The sequence below is a fragment of the Bufo bufo genome, chromosome 1 (genome assembly GCF_905171765.1).
Source record: "Bufo bufo chromosome 1, aBufBuf1.1, whole genome shotgun sequence".
NCBI lineage: Eukaryota > Metazoa > Chordata > Amphibia > Anura > Bufonidae > Bufo > Bufo bufo.
The window spans coordinates 159,190,154-159,211,300 of NC_053389.1; the positions used below are offsets into that span (position 1 = coordinate 159,190,154).

The 21,147-nt window shown below is 44.0% G+C and overlaps 1 protein-coding gene and 1 non-coding gene across 5 annotated transcripts in view; both read right to left on the reverse strand.

Annotated features, from left to right (window-relative positions):
* CDON (cell adhesion associated, oncogene regulated) overlaps positions 1 to 21,147 on the reverse strand; it is a 123,453-nt gene that overhangs the window by 79,350 nt on the left and 22,956 nt on the right. Inside the window, exon 1 of one of the 4 annotated variants that reach the window (XM_040431095.1) lies at positions 2,777 to 2,843. The exons of the other annotated variants lie outside the window; for them this stretch is intronic. The gene's annotated coding sequence lies outside the window, so the exon portion shown is untranslated. Of the gene's footprint in view, positions 1 to 2,776; positions 2,844 to 21,147 lie in introns of those variants that run through there. 4 annotated transcript variants of the gene reach the window in all.
* LOC120987422 lies at positions 8,031 to 8,137 on the reverse strand. Its single transcript, XR_005776028.1, has one exon. It is a non-coding gene; the product is annotated as a U6 spliceosomal RNA (small nuclear RNA).

The window sequence follows — 21,147 nt, forward strand, 5'->3', positions numbered from 1 at the left end:
AATGATGGCTTGCTTCACTGATAGTGAGAGCTCTTTGGATCTCATCTTCAGAGTTGACAGCAACAGATTCCAAATGCAAATAGCACACTTGAAATGAACTCTGGACATTTTATCTGCTCATTGTAATTGGGATAATGAGGGAATAACACACCTGGCCATGGAACAGCTGAGAAGCCAATTGTCCCATTACTTTTGGTCCCTTAACAAGTGGGAGGCACATATGCAAACTGTTGTAATTCCTACACAGTGTCGATGTCCCAATATTTATGGACCTGACTGTATGTCTAATCTGGAAAGATTCTGGGCTAATTTCCCCAGGTTCAGAGACACTGACGATTGGAGTAAATTTGTTTTTATTCCAATATCCAAGCCAGATACCGTCATGGTTAAGATCATCTTCTGGAATGAAGCCATCCTTTCCCAGGATATTGTGGTGTGGCTCAGGAGGCACTGTGACATGGTCTCTGATCTAACCAAGAACAGAGATGATAATGGTATCTGTACTGGAGGGTGGAAGGTTTTGTTGAAGCTGCGCCAGCATAATAATATCACGTGGCATCTACCGAACTCCTTCATTGGGAGAGAGAAAGGCATCTGCTTCTACCCAGGTCAGCCCAGGAAGTGTTTTAAGTGTGGCAGAGCCGGTCATGTCGCAAGTGTGTGCACTGTGGTCAAGTGTAACCTGTGCACAGGGGAGTATGGAGGTTGTCCCTGAGGGTCAGCAACAGTCAGAGGTAGCTTCTTCTTCTTCTTCATCACCAGCAATATTTGAGGAAAGTAAGAGCAACAAGAGGAGGAAAAAAGACAAGTCCTCCCGCAAGCCTAAGGGTGAGTACAGCATGACCGAGAGTGTCGGGAAGAAAGTCCATAAAGGGTCAGAGGTGATGGTCCTTTCTAACAGTTACGAGGTCATGTCAGTCTGAGGGGGATTATGAGAGAGAACTGAAGAAAATAGATGACGAATGTGAAAGGGACACTTAGGATCCCTCGACCAAAAAGAAACCCTATGCTGTAGAGTCCCAGATAGAATCAGACATGGAGACAGGTGGTAAGCAGGGTGTAACGAAATCTGAGGTAGATAGATACAGTAGATAGATTTTAGATTTTCCTAAACTTGCATTATCAATAGCTGATTGTATGTCAGTGTCTTTTGATCTATTAAGGACTTATGCAAATTGTGCCACTAGATGCCAACCAGTCTGCAAAAAGGTGAGACACTCCACATTCTCAGAGGAAACTCCTTACAAGCCATATGGGCATACTAATGAAGACCTGGAAGGGGACACTAAAAATGCAGGGCAACCCCAGACATGGCGGCTGATAACAACAGGTATACCTCCCTGGTCACCTGATCCCTTTGAGATCTGCCGGGAGCGTGTGGCGAACAAAGTAGTCACAGTTCTCACTGACTCCCAGGGTGTTTTACAGGAATCTCAGGAGGGTATCCTGGGGGTGGTGAGATCTTACTATGCTGACTTAGTTCAGAAGAAGGTTTTGGATAAAGAGAAGATGACTCAATTATTGGAGGCAACTCCAGGACCTGATACTAATGATGTGGACTTTTCTCCATTAACAGCAGAATTGACGGTGGAGGAGGTTAAAGTCGCAATTGATAAATTACATCTAAAGAAGGCACCAGGTCCAGATGGTATTACCACAGAATTCTATAAGTTTAGAGACCACTTAGCTCCAATCCTTGTGGATGTGTACAAAAATTGTCTAGGAAATCACCTGATGCCTCCGTCCATGAGGGTGTCCTCGTTAATTCTGCTGTCTAAAGGTAAGGAGCCTAGTGACATAAAGAACTGGAGTCCAATTACCCTCTTGGATGTCGGCAGGAAGATTCTGGCAAAAATCCTGTTTTGTTAATTAGTCTGTTTGTCCCGGGCACTGTTGGCAGGCTGTCAGTTCGGCACAGTAAAAGGGCGGAACATCTCTGGAGCAGTCAACTCGATAAGGGAGATGTTTGAGAGATTTAAAGATCTACAGTGTGGGAGATATGTTGTTGGTATTGTCCAGGCTAAAGCCTTCGACAAAGTAGACCATGAGTATCTATGGGCCACTTTGTCAAAGTACGGTATTCCAGGACAATTTGTTGATTGGCTGAAAACCTTGTATAGAGAGGCAGAGAGCTTTCCTCTGATCAATGGTTGGCAAGGGGACACGTTCAGGGTTGAGACAGGGGTGAGACAGGATTGCCCTTTGAGTCCCCTGCTCTATGTGTTTGCCTTAGACCCGTTCCTGAGGTCGCTGCAGGAGTGTGATTTTTCAGAGGGTGCCGGTCCCCAGCTGCTTGCCTCTGAATGTTGTTACCTACACGGATGATGTGACGGTGGTGATATCTGAACCTTGTGAGATGCAGATGTTGTCTGCAGCCATCAAAAGCTACTCGGAGGCCTCAGGGTCTCTGGTCAATCTTGAGAAGAGTCAAGCTTTCTGGACACTGAATTCTGATCCAGACTTTTATCTGCCATAATTCGCGAAAGCATCCACCTATATTAAGATCTTAGGGGTTAAATTCGGGAGGGACGATAATGGCAGGATAAGTTGGGAGGAGAAGTTGGAAGCCGGAAATGCAAAGGTTCAGCGATGGAAGAACTGGAAGCTGACCTATAGAGAAAGGGTTACTATGTTAAAGACTTACCTGGTTCCTGTCTTATTATATGTGTCTGTAATTTTTCCTTTGCCAGAATCTTTCTCGGCTAGGCTCTTTAGCCTGTTATTCCAGCTTCTTTGGGGGAACCGGTTGAACCCAGTAAAAAGAGGAATCACCTACCTACAGAGTAGAGAGGGTGGGCTGTATATGTTAAATCCAAGGGTGTTCTTTAACTCCTTGTTCCTAAAAGTTAATTTTGGTTGCCTGGACTTGGAGAACAGCTCCCTGTGGGTGAACAGTGTCAGGGACTGGATATTGCTTTTTGCAGAGTCTTGGGTGTGAGGCAGCAGTCTCAAGAGGGGTCAGTTGACTCGTGGCTTTCTCCCCCAGTACCTTGAATATGGTCTTAGGTGCTTGAGAAACTGGAGGATTGATAAAGCGTGTATTGAGAGTAAGACCAGAAAAGAGCTGTACCTGACCATATGTAGGGCTTTCTTTTATATACAGCCAGCATTAAAAGACTGTACAACGGTAACCTTAAAAGAAAGTCTGAGGTTTCGTAATAGAGTCCGGCTCCCCGCAAATTTTTTTAATATAGCCTGGCTGTCCTTGCATGGAAAGCTTTATGTTAAGGGAAATCTAAGGGTCCATTTACACGTCCGAAGTGCGGGTCGCCATCTCCGGATCTGGGCCGCACATCGTGCGGCCCCATAGAAATGAATGGGTCTGCAATTCCGTTCCGAAAAATGCGGAACAGAATTGCGGAAGTGTGATTGGAGCCTAAAACATCTGAGTGTGTCAGAGCGTAAGTGTCCCTTAGGATGTCAACAGGAGGAGACCATGGCACATTTTATATCTGAGTGCGAGGAAGGGCAGAAAATATGGCAGGAAGTATCCTACAGGTTAAATATTCCAAGACTGCAGTGTCTTACATACAGTCAGGTCCATAAATATTGGGACATCGACACAATTCTAACATTTTTGTCTCTATACACCACCACAATGGATTTGAAATGAAACGAACAAGATGTGCTTTAACTGCAGACTGTCAGCTTTAATTTGAGGGTATTTACATCCAAATCAGGAGAACGGTGCAGGAATTACACCTGGCCATGGAACAGCTGAGAAACCAATTGTTCCATTACTTTTGGTTCCTTACCAAGTGGGAGGCACATATGCAAACTGTTGTAATTCCTACACCGTTCACCGGATTTGGATGTAAATACCCTCAAATTAAAGCTGACAGTCTGCAGTTAAAGCAAGTCTTGTTCGTTTCATTTCAAATCCATTGTGGTGCTGTATAGAGCCAAAAATGTTAGAATTGTGTAGATGTCCCAATATTTATGGACCTGACTTTACCCAGACATTATCTATGGGGTACCAACTAGTATACATGACATTGACCGGGGGACCATGTACCTGATTATAACAATCATTAAATACTACCACTGGCATACTACAGGGTGGGCCATTTATATGAGATGGATACACCTTAATAAAATGGGAATGGTTGGTGATATTAACTTCCTGTTTGTGGCACATTAGTATATGTGAGGGGGGAAACTTTTCAAAATGGGTGTTGACCATAGCGGCTATTTTGAAGTCGGCCATTTTGAATCCAACTTTTGTTTTTTCAATAGGAAGAGGGTCATGTGACACATCAAACTTATTGGGAATTTCACAAGAAAAACAATGGTGTGCTTGGTTTTAACATAACTTTATTCTTTCATGAGTTATTTACAAGTTTCTGACCACTTATAAAATGTGTTCAATGTGCTGCCCATTGTGTTGGATTGTCAATGCAACCCTCTTCTCCCACTCTTCACACACTGATAGCAACACCGCAGGAGAAATGCTAGCACAGGCATCCAGTATCCGTAGTTTCAGGTGCTGCACATCTCGTATCTTCACAGCATAGACAATTGCCTTCAGATGACCCCAAAGATAAAAGTCTAAGGGGGTCAGATCGGGAGACCTTGGGGGCCATTCAACTGGCCCACGATGACCATTCCACTTTCCAGGAAACTGTTCATCTAGGAATGCTCGGACCGGACACCCATAATGTGGTGGTGCACCATCTTGCTGGAAAAACTCAGGGAACGTGCCAGCTTCAGTGCATAAAGAGGGAAACATATCATCATGTAGCAATTTCACATATCCAGTGGCCTTGAGGTTTCCATTGATGAAGAATGGCCCCACTATCTTTGTACCCCATATACCACACCATACCATCAATTTTTTTGTTCCAACAGTCTTGGAGGGATCTATCCAATGTGGGTTAGTGTCAGACCAATAGTGGTGGTTTTGTTTGTTAACTTCACCATTCACATAAAAGTTTGCCTCATCACTGAACAAAATCTTCTGCTTAAACTGAGGGTCCTGTTCCAATTTTTGTTTTGCCCATTCTGCAAATTCAGTGTGCCGATCTGGGTCATCCTCGTTGAGATGCTGCAGTAGCTGGAGTTTGTAAGGGTGCCATTTGTGAGTAGCTAATATCCGCCGAAGGGATGTTCGACTAATGCCACTCTCCAGTGACATGCGGCGAGTGCTACGCTGTGGGCGATCTTGCTGAATGAAGCTAGGACAGCCACTGATGTTTCTTCATTAGAGACAGATTTCATGCGTCCACATTTTGGCAAATCCAACACTGAACCAGTTTCACGAAACTTAGCAAGCAGTTTGCTAACTGTAGCATGGGAGATGGGTGGTCTCGTAGGGTGTCTTTCATTGAAATCTGCTGCAATGACCCGGTTACTGCGTTCACCAGACTTCAACACAATTTCTATCCGCTCCTCACGTGTTAACCTCGGCGACATGTCAATGGCTGTAAACAAAGAGAAACTTGTAAATAACTCATGAAAGAATAAAGTTACGTTAAAACCAAAATGGCCAACTTCAAAATGGCCGCCATGGTCACTACCCATCTTGAAAAGTTTCCCCCCTCCCATATACTAATGTGCCACAAACAGGAAGTTAATATCACCAACCATTCCTATTTTATTAAGGTGTATCCATATAAATGGCCCACCCTGTAGAACAAAAGTGTCCATACATAACGAGTCGTTCCATCACAGGCAAGCGGTGAACCTGATCCTGTCAGAGCTGAGGTGGATAAAGAGAAACAGGATGAAACAGGATGTTATGGAGGAATGTACATATGGTGGATGTGGACTTATCTCCATAATGGAATTGTGTTTATTACTGATTTATTTACTTTCTTTCCCTTTAACCCATAGGCCCCTTTCACACGAGCAAGTTTTCCGCGTGGATGCAATGCATGACGTGAACACATAGCACCCGCACTGAATCCTGACCCATTCATTTCCATGGGTCTGTGTACATGAGCGTTTTTCTTCACGCATCAGTTCTGCATTGCATGAAAAACGCAGAATGCTCTATATTCAGCGTTTTTCACGCAGCCCTGGCCCCATAGAAGTGAATGGGACTTCAGTGAAAAACGCATTTTTTATCACGCGTGTGAAAAACGCATCAAAACGCATTGCACCAGCGCAATAAAAATGGAACAACTGAACGCAATCGCAGACAAAACTGACTGAACTTGCTTGCAAAATGGTGCGAATTTCACTGAACGCACCCTGAACGCATCCGGACCTAATCCGTCACGCTCGTGTGAAAGGGGACCCCATGGCAGGGAAGGCAGCCCGATGCCTTCCTTAGGCATTGTGGCTGCCTTCCGGGACAGCCTGTGAGATCCAGCCCCCTGGTAATACACTTACAGCCAATGCATTACAATACAGAAGTATTGTAATGCATTGTAAAGGGGATCAGACCCCCAAAAGTTGAAGTCCCAGAGTGGGACAAAAAATAAAGTGAAAAAAAAGTAAAAAAAAGTTTTCCAAAAAAAGCTTCTGAATTTCTAAGCCTTCTAATGGCCGCAAAAAATAAAATGGCATTCACAAAATGATCCAAACATGAAGTATACATATGGAGAATGTAAAGAAATAACTATTTTTGGAGTTATTGCTATCTACACTGAGCAAAAATATAAACCCAACACTTTCTGTTTTGCTCCCATTTTGCATGAGCTGAACTCAAAGATCTGAAACATTTTCTACATACACAAAAGACCCATTACTCTCAAATATTGTTCACAAATCTGTGTTAGTGAGCACTTCTCCTTTGCCGAGATAATCCATCCCACCTCACAGGTGTGGCATATCAAGGTGCTGATTAGACAGCATGAATATTGCACAGGTGTGCTTTAGACTGCCTACAATAAAAGGCCACTCTGAAATGTGCAGTTTGATCACACAGCACAATGCCACAGATGTCGCAATGTTTGAGGGAGAGTGCAATTGGCATGCTGACTGCAGGAATATCTACTAGAGCTGTTGCCCGTGCAATTAATGTTCATTTCTCTACCATAAGCCATCTCCAAAAGGCATTTCAGAGAATTTGGCATTACATCCAACTGACCTCACAACCGCAGACCACGTGTAACCACACCAGCCCAGGACCTCCACATCCAGCAGGTTCACCTTCATGATCGTCTGAGACCAGCCACCCGGACAGATGCAGCAACAATCGGCTTGCATAACCAAAGAATTTCTGCACAAACTGTCAGAAACCATCTCAGGGAAGCTTATCTGCATACTCGTCGTCCTCATCGGGGTCTGGACCTGACTGCAGTTCGTCGTTGTAACCGACTTGAGTGGGCAAATGCTCTCATTCGATGGCGTCTGGTACGTTGAAGAGGCATTCTGTTCACGGGTGAGTCCCGGTTTTCACTATTCACGGCAGATGGCAGACAGCGTGTGTGGCGTCGTGTGGGTGAGCGGTTTGCTGACGTCAACATTGTGGATTGAGTGGCCCATGGTGGCGGTGGGGTTATGGTATGGGCAGGTGTATGTTATGGACAACGAACACAGGTGCATTTTATTAATGGCATTTTGAATGCACAGAGATACCGTGACGAGATCCTGAGGCCCATTGTTGTGCCATTCATCCATGACCATCACCTCATGTTGCAGCATGATAATGCACGGCCCCATATTGCAAGGATCTGAACAAAATTCCTGGAAGCTGAAAACATCCCAGTTCTTGCATGGCCAGCATACTCACCGGACATGTCACCCATTGAGCATGTTTGGGATGCTCTGGATTGGCGTATACGACACTTCAGCTATTGAAGAGGAGTGGACCAACATTCCACAGGCCACAATCAACAACCTGATCAACTCTATGCGACGGAGATCTCTTGCACTGCGTGAGGCAAATGTTGGCCACACCAGATACTTACTGGTTTTTTGACACCCCCCCACACCCCCAGTAAGGCAAAACTGTGCACATTTCAGAGTGGACTTTTATTGTGGGCACACCTGTGCAATATTCATGCTGTCTTTTTTATTTTATTAATGCATTACGGAAAGTGTATTAAGATGTATGGAAGATGAACTGAGGTGGATAACTGACAAAAAATATGGAACGCTTCACGAATTTGCGTGTCATCCTTGCGCAGGGGCCATGCTAATCTTCTCTGTATCGTTCCAATTTTAGTATATGTGCTGCCGAAGCAAGCACAATATATACTGTCTAATCAGCACCTTGATACGCCACACCTGTGAGGTGGGATGGATTATCTCAGCAAAGCAGAAGTGCTCACTAAGACAGATTTAGACAGATTTGTGAACAATATTTGAGAGTAATGGGTCTTTTGTGTATGTAGAAAATGTTTCAGATCTTTGAGTTCAGCTCATGCAAAATGGGAGCAAAACCGAAAGTGTTGCATTTATATTTGTGCTCAATGTATTATAACAGTAGAGAAATGGAAATTTGCTAATTTTTCAAAATTTTTGGTAAATTTTGTATTTTTTATAAATAAAAATGAAATTTTACCACTGTCATAAAGTACAATATGTGACGAGAAAACAGTCTCAGAATGGCCTGGATAAGTCTTTTAAAGTTATTACCACATAAAATGACACATGTCAGATTTGCAAAAAATCCGCCTGGGTTTTAAGGTGAAAAGTGGCTTGGTAGTGAAGGGGTTAACAGCAATGGCCTATTGTTAAGTTAAAGTTATTATCATTATTATTTATACTGTTGGATATGTATGATTTCTGCGGTCTGGTAAATGACCATTGTTTCTGTTCATTCTGATTGAATGTCTTGTTATGTTTGTTTATACTAATAAAAATGTCCTCCTATATACAAGAATACAACTACTATAATACTGCTCCTATGTACAAGAATATAACTAGTAAAATACTGCCCCCAATGTACAACATTATAATACTGCCTCATATGTGTAAGAATATAATACTGCTCCTATGTACAAGAAAATAACTACTATATTACTGCCTCATATGTAGAAGAATATAACTACTGTAATACTGCCCTCTGTATACTAGAATATAACTACTATAATACTGTTGTTTATATACAAGAACATAATACTTCCTTCTATATACAAGAATATAAGTACTATAATACTGTCCTGTATGTATAAATAAATATAATTATTATATTACTGAATGTGTATGGCCCTTGTGACCTCTATGCCATCACCTTTTATGCTAATTACTCCCAAGCAACCTCTGATACAAATGTGCATGTCACTGAGCTCCCCCTCTGCCGAATTGGAAGATGGCCCCCGACCACTGAGTGGTCACAGTCTCAGTTCAAGGCCTTGTTAGGACAAGGAAACCACCTCTAAAGGGCCTGCTAATCTTTAGCTTCCAGTGATAACAACACAGTGGTAACTATGTCAGTGTTATCTTTACATAGATCACTTTAAAAGGGTTGTAGGACCTCCAAAATAATTGCCACATTTATGGAAACCCAATGCACCCCTTTATAGTGAGTGGAGTCCGCGAGTGGTGTCCATCAAGTCAGGGAACTTTCACTTCCTTTATCTTCTCCGGTCAGATATGAACAAAGCCTAAACTGCAGCGCAATGTGTAGTACTTGAACTTTGCCCTTCACACAGGAGAAGGGACGCTGTCTAAACATTTGGCCTGTTTCTCCAAGAGACCTTTGGGCAACACTCTCCTCTCTAGTCTTTTCAGTCCACTAGTTTCCTGGGACTGGGATAACAGGTCACTTCCCAGGCCACAGAGCAGCCAATCTGTCCCTAACCGCAGGTCTCTACCTCTCTTGTTAAAGGCCGGTTTACACAGCCTGGCGGAACAGGTAATTGTTGGGAGGGAATCGTTTCTTCACAACAACTGCCTGCTCGTCAGTGGAGGAGAACACTGCATTTACATGCAGCGATCCCCTCCACCGTATTGGGACGAGCGATCTCTACTGCCATCGCTTGTCCTCGTACAGAGTCATTGTTTCTGGCAGCAGAGCGACATTTACACAGCACGATCTGCTGCCCACAAACGATGATTTAGGTGTCTACATGAACAACTGTATCACCCGGTGATCGCCGACACCTTAACATGGGCAGATTATAGAGAACGAGTCTTTGTAGGACTGTTATTCCTTGATAATCTCCCCGAAATTTGGGCAGCCTCATGGACACGGGCGTAAGTATTTTGCAGTCTTCGAACCATGGATCCGCAAAATGCTGATCCCACACTTTCCTTGGTCCTTATTATAGAAATGCCTATTCTTGTCCACAAAATGGCAGAAAATTGCGAAACGGCCGCACGGATGTGGAAAGCAAATGGATGCTGCTCAGCTACTCTGACAGGGCATGGCAGCGCTATCAGGTACAGACTCAGTGGTCCATCAGTCCCCTATACAATGGACCACAAGTTGCACAGGTAGTGTGGCATACTGTATAATATAAGGCTACACGCACACGATCGTTGTGTGTTTTGCGGTCCGCAAAACACGGATGGCGTCCGTGTGCGTTCCTCAATTTGCGGAACGGCATGGACAGCCTTTAATATAACTGCCTATTCTTGTCTGCAAAGCGCGGACAAGAATAGGACAGGTTATATTTTTTTTGCGGACCACCGAACGGAGCAACAGAAGCAGACAGCACACGGAGTGCTGTCCGCATGTTTTGCGGCCCCATTGAAGTTAATGGGTCCGCATCCGAGCCACTAAAACTGCGGATCAAAACAACGTTCATGTGCATGTAGCCTAACACTGTTAAAGGGGTTATCCAACACCTATAATGTCCCCCAAAATGCCCGGGCACCTCATACAGGTTATACTTACCACTCCTGTTACTCACATGGCTGCCACTGCATCTCCCCGTCGCGCGAAACATTTGGTGACCGGGGATGGAAGGGGGGGTGTTGGTTTGCGCTGCAGCCAATAGCAGGCTACAATGGGGACGAGCCTTCCTAGCATTGCGGATGACACTAGGGAGGCTTGTTCCCATTGCAGCCTGCTATTGGCTGTACCCCTGTCCCCCGTCGCCAAATGTTTTGATGCAGCGGTGGCTGTGTGGGCATCAGGAGCGACGCAGGTGCCGGGGAGCGGGGTAAGTATAACCTGTATGAGGTGCCTGGGCATTTTGGGGGTCATAGGTGTTGAATTACCCAATTAACCATTTTCTTAAAGTGGTATACCTACATTCTTTAAGATTAGGGGGAATATGATGTTTAACCCTTTACAAATATGACTACTATAATAGCGCCCCCTCTGGACCATGTGACTATGGAGAGTTATATAAGTCTTAGAGCTGTGGATACATTACAGTAGATACATCCTCTGCCGTCCTTCTGCTTTATAGTCAGTGTACGCTGCTCCGCTTATCTTGGAAATTTTACTACAAGGGGCCAGATGCCAAGACCACCAGTTAAGAGCAAATATTACACTTTGGCGGACATATAGACGCCAATGATCTGTGTGAAGAGACACACGTCTGAATGCACTGGAGTCTGTACAAGTCACTGGGAGGAGACAATGATATGATATTACTCGTGGCAGCAAATCAAGGCCACAAATAAGATGTTTTCTTGGAATTGTGCTTTTTTAGGCCTAAGGGAGATCAAAAGGCTTATACAGGGAAAGGAAAATAAGGGCATTAATATTATCCAATCTTAGACCCTCTGTTTCTAAAGGCCCCTTTACACGAGTAGATAATTGTTTGAAAAATCGTGAAATCGAACAAAAGTGATAAATTATCAAGTAGTATAATCGTTTAGCTTGTCCTTGCAATCACCGATGTAGACATCATCGATCGTCGTAAACAGGCATCGTTTCCAGCACAAATGTTTCCATAGCGGGTGAAAATGCAACTGTTTGCCTGACAAATGATCTATCAAACAATAATCTGCACATCTAAAGGGTTGTCATTCGAAAATTAAAATAAAGTTCAAATAAATATGACATGTTATCTACTCGTATAAACGGGCCTTAAAGGGCATCTGTCAGCAGATCTGTACCTATGAGACTGGCTGACCTGTTACATGTGCACTTGGCAGCTGAAGGCATCTGTGTTGGTCCTATGTGCATATGTGCCCGCATTGCTGAGAAAAATGATGTTTTAATATATGCAAATGAGCCTCTAGGAGCAATTGCCGTTACACCTAGAGGCTGAGCTCTCTCTGCAACTGCTGCGCCCTCTACACTTTGACTGAGTTTAGGCACAGACATGATCACATTTTCACTGCCTGGTCCTGTCATCAAAGTAGAGAGGGTGCGGCAATTGCAGAGAGAGCAGAACCTCTAGGTGTAATGACAACGCCCTTGTTGCTCCTAGAGGCTCATTTGCATATATTAAATCAACGTCATTTTTCTCAGCAATGCAGGCACATATGAACATGGGACCAACACAGATGCCTTCAGCTGCCAAGCGCACATGGAACAGGTCAGCCAGTGTCACAGGTCCAGATCTGCTGACAGATGCCCTTTAAGTGAATTTCCACCTTGTAACCCCAGGTCATTGTGTGATCTCCACTAACTGATTACACACTATGGGAATACACACTATAGGAACAAGAAAGATGGCGCTTGGTAGGAGATGTCTGAGAGCTGCAGGAGGGATTGGAGGAGATGCTGATAATCCTGTAGTTCACAGGCAGTAAGCAATACAGGAGAGACTGGCAACCTGACTACACAGGGGACAAGCTCTGGACTGATGGTCAGACTGTGATCACCTAAGCCATGTGCCAATAATGGGTTCAGAATGTATGGATGCAACTAAACTAAGGTGAAGCAAATTACACTGCTGGAATTCACCTACACGGCAAGAAGAATCTCAGAAATGTGGAGAAATTCTTAATTGGGTTTTCCAGGTTCACAGTATTGAAGGGCAATGGTGAAACAAATTACACTGCTGGGGTATTTCTGGAGTGCTTCTTTAAGCTATAAAATTCTGGATTCTTACAGGAACCTCCCTCCCTCCCAAATGGTAATTTATAGCTGTGGAGAAAAGTTGGAGCTCTCCATCAGAAAAATGTAGCTCCAACCACATGCTGAACAAAAAATGTCCTTTTAGGCCCCATTCACGGGACCGTATTTTTGGTCCGCATCCGATCTACATTTTTTGTGGATTGGATGTGGACCCATTCATTTAAATGGGAACACAAAAAATGCGTACAGCACACTGTGTGCTCTCTGCATCCGTATGTCCAGTCTGCAGATCCGCAAAAAAAGATAGAACATGTCACATTCTTGTCCGTTATGCGGACAAGAATAGGAATTGTTTCAATGGGTCCGCAAAAATGCAACATGGACGTCATCTGTATTTTTTGCAGATACGCATTTTGAGGACCACAAAACACATATACATAATACATACACCCTTATTGTCAGTTCTTCCAATTATGGTATCTTGAAGGTCATGAATAAAATCAATTGTGTTTTTTCTATATTCTATCCTGAAAATAAATCCAGAATTCTACTGATTTCCAGTTAGCAGAGAGCAGGTAAGAACTCAACAGAAAGGTCACATGACTGTCATCAGGGTGGAGTCACATGGTTGTCTGTTTCCATGGGCAACCAGTAGAGTTTGACAAAATGACTGGCACTAAATGGATTCAAAGGAAAAAAATAGAAAATTCCTTCCATCAATTGAACCCAAGAAATACTGGATTATCACATATTCTGAATTACGAGATGTGGTATGGAAACTCTGGGGATAGAGGTGTCACGGATGATGTTGCAGATAGCTGGAAGTTATGAATAAACATCCGACTGGCTTGATCCCAAACTAAGGAGCATAAAGGTGACCCCTATAAAACCCTAAGAGCTCACCCTGACTGCTAAGCACATACAAGGGTCTCAGAGGTAGACGATTGCATGCCCTTGTACCCAGACTGTGTGACACCTGAAAACCCTATAATAGTGAGGGGACACGACCACCGGCTCCCTGCACTTAATACCGAGGGAGTCAGGGTCACCTAGAATCAAGCCAGCAAGGAAACACAATACATGAAAGGACTTATCTGAACAAGCAGTAACAGAAGTCTCCAGCAGTGAGCACTTCAATCCAGGAAGTAGTATAAACTGCAAAGTGAGGCAGTATGGGAGGGAATATAGAGGGAGGCAATTAGTGTAAATAGGTGACAACTGGGAGAAGGAAAGGAGATGACGAAGTGAAACAAAAACAAAGAACATCATGCAAGAGGTACAGAAGAACGTCTGCCAGACCTTCTCAGAGAGCTGGCGTTGACAAGAGGATAAAACCATCAGGAAGATCCATAATAAAATGTTAAAGGGAGTCCGTCACCATGAAATTCCCTGCACAATGCCTTGTAGGGCTATATCATCTGAATGTAATGACATCCTTCACTTACTGATCTGTTGCTTCATTTTGGAGGAAAACTACTTTTAATCCATATGCAAATGAGTAATTAAGTGCACCGATGACTGCTGCAGCCATTCTGGCTTGGACCTGTCATCGGTGCACTTAATTACTTATTTGCATATGGATTAAAAGTAGTTTTCCTCCAAAATGAAGCAACAGATCAGTAAGTGAAGGATGTCATTACATTCAGATGATATGCACCCATTCAGAATGTGCACCCTTGCCTCTCCTGCTTCCTCTGACAGCCCCTCCATCTCCTACCTGATTAGGGCTCATCCGTTTCATGCATTAGGGACTGCAATTTGCGGTCCCCAATGCACGGGCACTATCCATGCAGCTGCAGTGACGAATCCAGACCCAGTAAACTTGAAAGGGTCCGTGATCCGTCCGCAAAAAAATAGAACATGTTCTATTGTTTTGCGATGCAGAGGCATGGAGAGAAACCCCACGGAAGCATTGCATTTCTAAAATGTAGGAACAAAGCCTAATTGAGCAGCCTATGTGCCCGGCTGCTGTTACTTCTCCGATCCAAAAATCCAAGTAGGAGCAACTGCTCAGTTGGAACGGGAGGCAGCCTGCTATCCACATATGGAGACCTGAGGTAAGTGCTTTCTGTATGTGCCTGTTGTGTGTGTATATGAGACTGTATGTTCTGTGGTGTATGAGACTTTATAGAAGTTCCTGTATGTGTATATGAGACTCTATATGTGCCTACATGCGTATATGGGACTGTATATATGTGTCTGTATGCGCTTATGAAACTGTATATATGTACCTGTATGCGTATATGAGACTATATACAGGATATGTGCCTGCAGGTGTATATCAGACTGTATATGTGTGTCTGTATGTGTATATGACACTGTATACATGTTATTGCATATGTGTTATATATATTTATATGTGTGAGTAAATATATATATATAGAAGGATGTGTGTATGCATGTTCCGCGATCACTTAAAAACGCAACCATCGATTTCATCGAAACTTGGTATACACATCCCTTGCTACCTGGAAAGAAATCTTGTGGAGGTCACAGCTCTCTAGGACGTACCGTTCCTGAGATATTCCCCAAAAAAAAGCCTGCAAGTCTTTCTCTTCATATCCCAACTACCATACACATGGTCACATGTCCCTTATCAGCCAATAGCAGCTCGCAGGCCCTTAGTCTCCACATACACACAGTTTTACTCCAGGTTTCCATAACAACCCAGAAATTTCTCTTCACTGCTGTAGGTCAGCTTTAGGCTAGGGCTACACGACAATAAGTCGCACGACACATAGGGCACAACTACACTGCTACATTTGTCGCACGACAATTTATATAATGATAGTCTATGGTGTTGCACTGCGACGCGACAGTCGCAGAAAAATCCATCTTGGATGGATTTGTTGCAACTGTCGTGTCACATTCGCAGCATGTCACATGTCGCAGTGCGACACCATAGCCTATCATTATAAAAATTGTTGAGACAAAATGTCGCGTGACACATGTCGTCGTGTAGCCCTAGCCTTAAAGGGGCAGGGTGCTGTGAAGGTCACTGTTAAGGGCGCAGGGGCCACTTTTAAAGGGGCAACTGCTGTGGAGGTCACTGTTAAGGCAGCAGGGTACTGTGAGGTCACTGTTAAGGGGGATACTGTCGATATTGTTTAACGACACACCCAAACATTAAATGAAATAGATGTCTGGTCCTTCTGCTAGTTTTATTATATAGACTGGGTTCATATAAAGATTGTAATATATGTTTTGTATGTACACTGGAAAAACTGCCCATCTTGGACAGTAAACATGTCCTTAGGGTTACATTAGCCAGACAGAGACCAACAGAGTGTCATTTTGGCCTCTGTCTGGCCAGTATATGTCAGTATTCCATACACCTCTTAAAGGGGTTGTCTGAGATTTTTTTTTTTAAATCAGTAAGCTTTATAATAATAAAAAAAGGTAATTTCCATCCCAAACCCTCTCAGTTCAAGAGCTGTTTTTCTGACTGCAGCGACGACATGCTCATAAACGGCATATGACTGCTGCAGCCAATCACTGGCCTCAGTGGTGTTATGTCATATACCGTTGAGGTCACTCATTGTCTCTGTCAGACACATTCATAGTATATGTTTAAGCTCAAGGGCAGGGGTTGGGGGGGGGCCCACTCAGAAGTTTGCTATGTGTCTCGGCCTTTTCTAGTTGCATCCCTGAATACATATATTCTATAATATAATAGATAAAATATATAATTGAATTTACTGTATGATAATAAATATTCCACAAAATTTACTGTAGTACAAGAAACTTTATACAGCATAGTCTTTATTAATAGTTAAAGGGGTTGTCCAGGTTCAGAGCTGAACCCGGACATACCCTTATTTTCACACAGGCAGCCCCCCTGAGGCTAGCATCGAAGCATCTCATCTCATCTCCCTTGCCCTGCACTAAATCGCGCAGGGCACGACTCTGATGGGCGGGCTTTAGCACTGCCCTAGCCGTTTTACTGGCTAGGGCAGCGCTAAATCCTGCCCATTAGTGTCGGTGACGTCACCGGGCTTCCTGGCAGCCCCATGGAGAGCCCCATACGTCACCGGATCTCCAAAAATGCTAAATCGCGCAGGGCAAAGGAGAGCATCTGAGCATGAACTGCTCCGATGCTCCTGTCAGCTCTGAACCCGGACAACCCCTTTAATAAAAAAACACATTTTAGATGTAAGATCATCCCAGAAACATAGACTATGACACTATAGCACAGTAATATAATAGTACATGACTTATGTTATATTGGTTTCACAATTGTCTTTTATGGTTTTATGGTTTTGTCCATACAAAAAAACTCTCCTGCAAGAGCAGAGACATCATGGTTTGTTTAATGGTTTATTAAAGGGCTATCATCTTCAATTTCCTTGTAGGATATTGTGTCAGGAATGTCCCCATCAGCCATTGCTGTGCCGCACTCCCAGGTCTGCTCATTGTTGGCTGCTCCTCCGTTCCACCTACTCCTCTAATCCTCCGCTGAACATTCCTCTGATGTCAGATTATTACAGATCAAAGCCAACGCGTCCCTCATCACAATTATTTGAATTTAGCAGAATGATTTTGTTTTGTGGAGAGGACAGAGGACACCCTAAGGCTGGAAAATGAGATAATCCTTCCTGCCAGTGGTGCTCCCTGATCCAGCTATTCTATGTGTCACTCTGTGGTGATGATGAGTCCTATTCAGCCCAGGACTGCTGTGTATCTGCATCTAATGTAGAGATCATCCACTATGGTAAACATTAGTGTTGAGCGAATTGAAGTCAAAAAATTTACTTTGATCCGAATTTCAGGAAAAATTCTATTCGCCGCAAAGCCAAATTTCCTCATGCTTCGTGGCAACGAATCAATTTTCCCTAAAATGGCAGTAAAAAAAAAAATTCACCTCATCCATGACTGTCGTGGCCATCTTGATTGAAGATACCGTGCTAAATCTCACGTGCGCGGCGTGTTGACATCCTCACCATAGGCGTGCGCACGGGGTGTACCGGGTGTGCCTGGGCACACCCTAATAGGTTTGTCACCTTCGTGCTCACTGCCCGATTCCCCTGTCTGTTATGCTGGCTGTGGGCTGCCGGCGGGCGGCGACTAGTATTCACATAGGGGGGCAGAGTCCTGGACTCAGCGGAGGCAGAGAGGGAGCCATACGGTGCGTGCTGTATTATGTCCCTGATAGCCCTCCTCAGTTATATTACCCCTGTATAATGTACCCTGATAGATACCCCTCAGTTATATTACCCCTGTATAATGTATCCTGATGCCCCTCAGTTATATAATATAACTGAGGGGTATCAGGTTAAATTATACAGGGCGGGGTAATATAACTAAGGGGTATCAGTGTACATTATTATACAGGGGTAATATAACTAAGGGGTATTAGGGGACATTATACAGGGGTAATATAACTGAGGAGGGCTATCAAGGACATTATACAAGGGCAATATAACTTATATTACCCCTGTATAATGTCCTTGATAGCCCTCCTCAGTTATATTACCCCTGTATAATGTACCCTGATACCCCTCAGTTATATTACCCCCTATATAATGTCCCCTCATAGCCCTCCTCAGTCATATGTCATCAACAGGTCCCCCATAACAGTATGTCATCACAGATACCCCCATATTATCAGTGTGTCATCCACAGATCCCCATAACAGTGTGTCATCCACAGATCCCCATAACAGTGTGTCATCCACATATTCCCCATAACAGTGTGTCATCCACAGATCCCCATAACAGTGTGTCATCCACAGATGCCCCATAACAGTGTGTCATCCACAGATCCCCCATAACAGTGTCATCCACAGATCCCCCATAACAGTGTCATCCACAAATTCCCCATAACAGTGTGTCATCCACAGGTCCCCCATAACAGTGTCATCCACAGGTCCCCCATAACAGTGTCTGCAGAGTCGAGGCGCAGCTGAAAGAAGTCACCATGGTGGTCTGGTCTAACAGGAGAAGAAGAGGGAAGAGAATATCTACATCAGAGAAGTCACTGGATGTAAGAGGTATGTGGCGCTGTATGACCCTGTATGTTCTGTAGCACTGTATGTAATGTTTTCCAAGTATATCTTTAAACAGGTTGTCCGCTTTTTTTTATATTTTTTTTATGAGCGCTGCCTTCTCAGCTCTGTTTACCTGCTCATCACTGCAAATGCTACGGCGAGCAGGTGAACAGAACAGAGAAAGCAGCTCTCATATGAGCGCTGCCCTCTCTTCAAATAGCTGATCGTCGGGGGTGCCGGAAGACCCCGGCTGATCTGATATTGATGACCTAGGATAGGTCATCAGTAGTAAAAACTAGGACAACCCCTTTAACAGTAGGACTGGAGGGAGGGGGGGGGGCATTTCAATATTTGCCTTGGGCAGCAGAAAAGCTAGGTGTACCAGCGCTGAGTGAAGGGGGGGGGGGGGGGGGCCCAAGCTGAACTCTTGCACCAGGGCCTAGAAGCCTTTAGCTACGCCCCTGGGTACAGGACAACGACACACTGACACTTGGGGTACAGGACATAGACACACTGACACTAGGGGTACAGGACATAGACACACTGACACTAGGGGTACAGAACAATGACATGCTGACACTTGGGGTCCAGGACAATGACACACTGACACTTTGGTACAGGACAATGGGGTTTAGTACAAGACAATGACATGCTGCAGTGGAATTACTGAACGCTACATTTATAGGATATTTATAATGTTACACTATTGCCAGAATTAGTTTCAATGTTACAATTATCAGTCATTATTTCTCTTTGTGGCATCCTCATGCCTGCACTCAGGACCTTCCCTGGTAATGATTTTTTCCCCTTGGCAGCTACCATGTTGTGGTCATGCAGTAAAACCTCAGGAAGGTATTAGCCCATTGAAATCGGCCAGCTTCCTCTCTGGGGATCTGATTTCTGAATGTTACTAACCCAAAAAACACAAATCTTTCCCTTAAAAAAGGAATCCAGCTAATACAACTCTATTATATTATCCCATAATTTAGTCTAGCACCTGCAGAGCAAGAAGAATCTCAAAAATGTGAAACAATTCTTAAATGGGTTTTCCAGGTTCATAATATTAATGGGCCATCCTTAGAAGAGGTCATGGTATCCATCTAGTTTCCAACAGGGAGCCCGACATCTTACCAGACAAAATAGCGCAGCGTTTTGTCTGGATGTTTTAAAATAATCTGTCACAGAGACTCCAAACGGAGCTTCTGACATAGATGTGATGAGAAGATACATCTTTACACTGCTCTCCTTTTCTTGTTATTGGTTCTTTCCTGGCAGCTCTTAACAGCAGGAGAAGCTGAAAAAAAGCTGCATCTCATAGGATACACAGGAGATTCTGCTCACAGTGCTCACCGAAAGCAGAGACATGTAGCCTGACTGGGTGGAGCTTTATAACTCTGCAGCTAATCATTGTATGAGCTCACCTACTAGATCTCTGCACTTCTACTCACTTAGATAAGGCAGAAAAGATATCTTCAGCTGAACAACTATAAATGGTGAGGAGAGCGATAAGAAGCATGGTGCTTGGTGGGGAAATTTGAGAGCTGCAGGAGGGATTTGATAGATGCTGCTGTAACCTTGTAGTTCGCAGGCAGTCAACAACACAGGGACTGACATTCCGACTGCACAGGGGAGCAAGCTCTGAACTGATGGTCAGACTGTGATCATTTAAAGGGCACCTCCGCAGATTTGTACCTATGAAACTGGCTGACCTGTGCACTTGGCAGCTGAAGGCATCTGTGTTGGTCCCATGTTTATATGTGTCCACAATGCTGATAAAAATTATGTTTTATTATATGTAAATGAGCCTCTGGGAGCAACGGTGATGTTGCTGTTACATCTAAAGGCTCAGCTCTCTGTGCAAAAGCTGCACCCTCTGTACTTTGATTGACAGGGCCAGGCAGTGTAAACGTCATCACGCCTGGCCCTGTCAAAGTGCAGAAGGAGCAGCAGTTGCAGAGAAAGAAGGGCTTCTAGGTGTAACGGCAACACCCCCTGTTGCTCCTAGAGGCACCTTTAACCCAGGTGCCCAATATAAATTCAGAATGTATGGATGCAACTGAGCTAAGGTGAAACTAATTACACTGCTGGAATTCACCTGCAGAGCAAGAAGAATCTCAAAAATGTGAAGAAATGCTTAAACAAGTTTTTTAGGCTCACAAAGTTGATGGGCAGTTGTTAGGATAGGTCATCAATAGAAGATAGGTGGGGTTCGACTCTCATCATCCCTTCCAATCAATTGTTTAAAGGTGCTGTGGCGCTTGGTGAGCACTGCAGCCTTGCCCATGTTCACACTGCACACCAGCTGATTCTGCAGGCGATTGTTGGAAAGGGGTTCATTCATGAC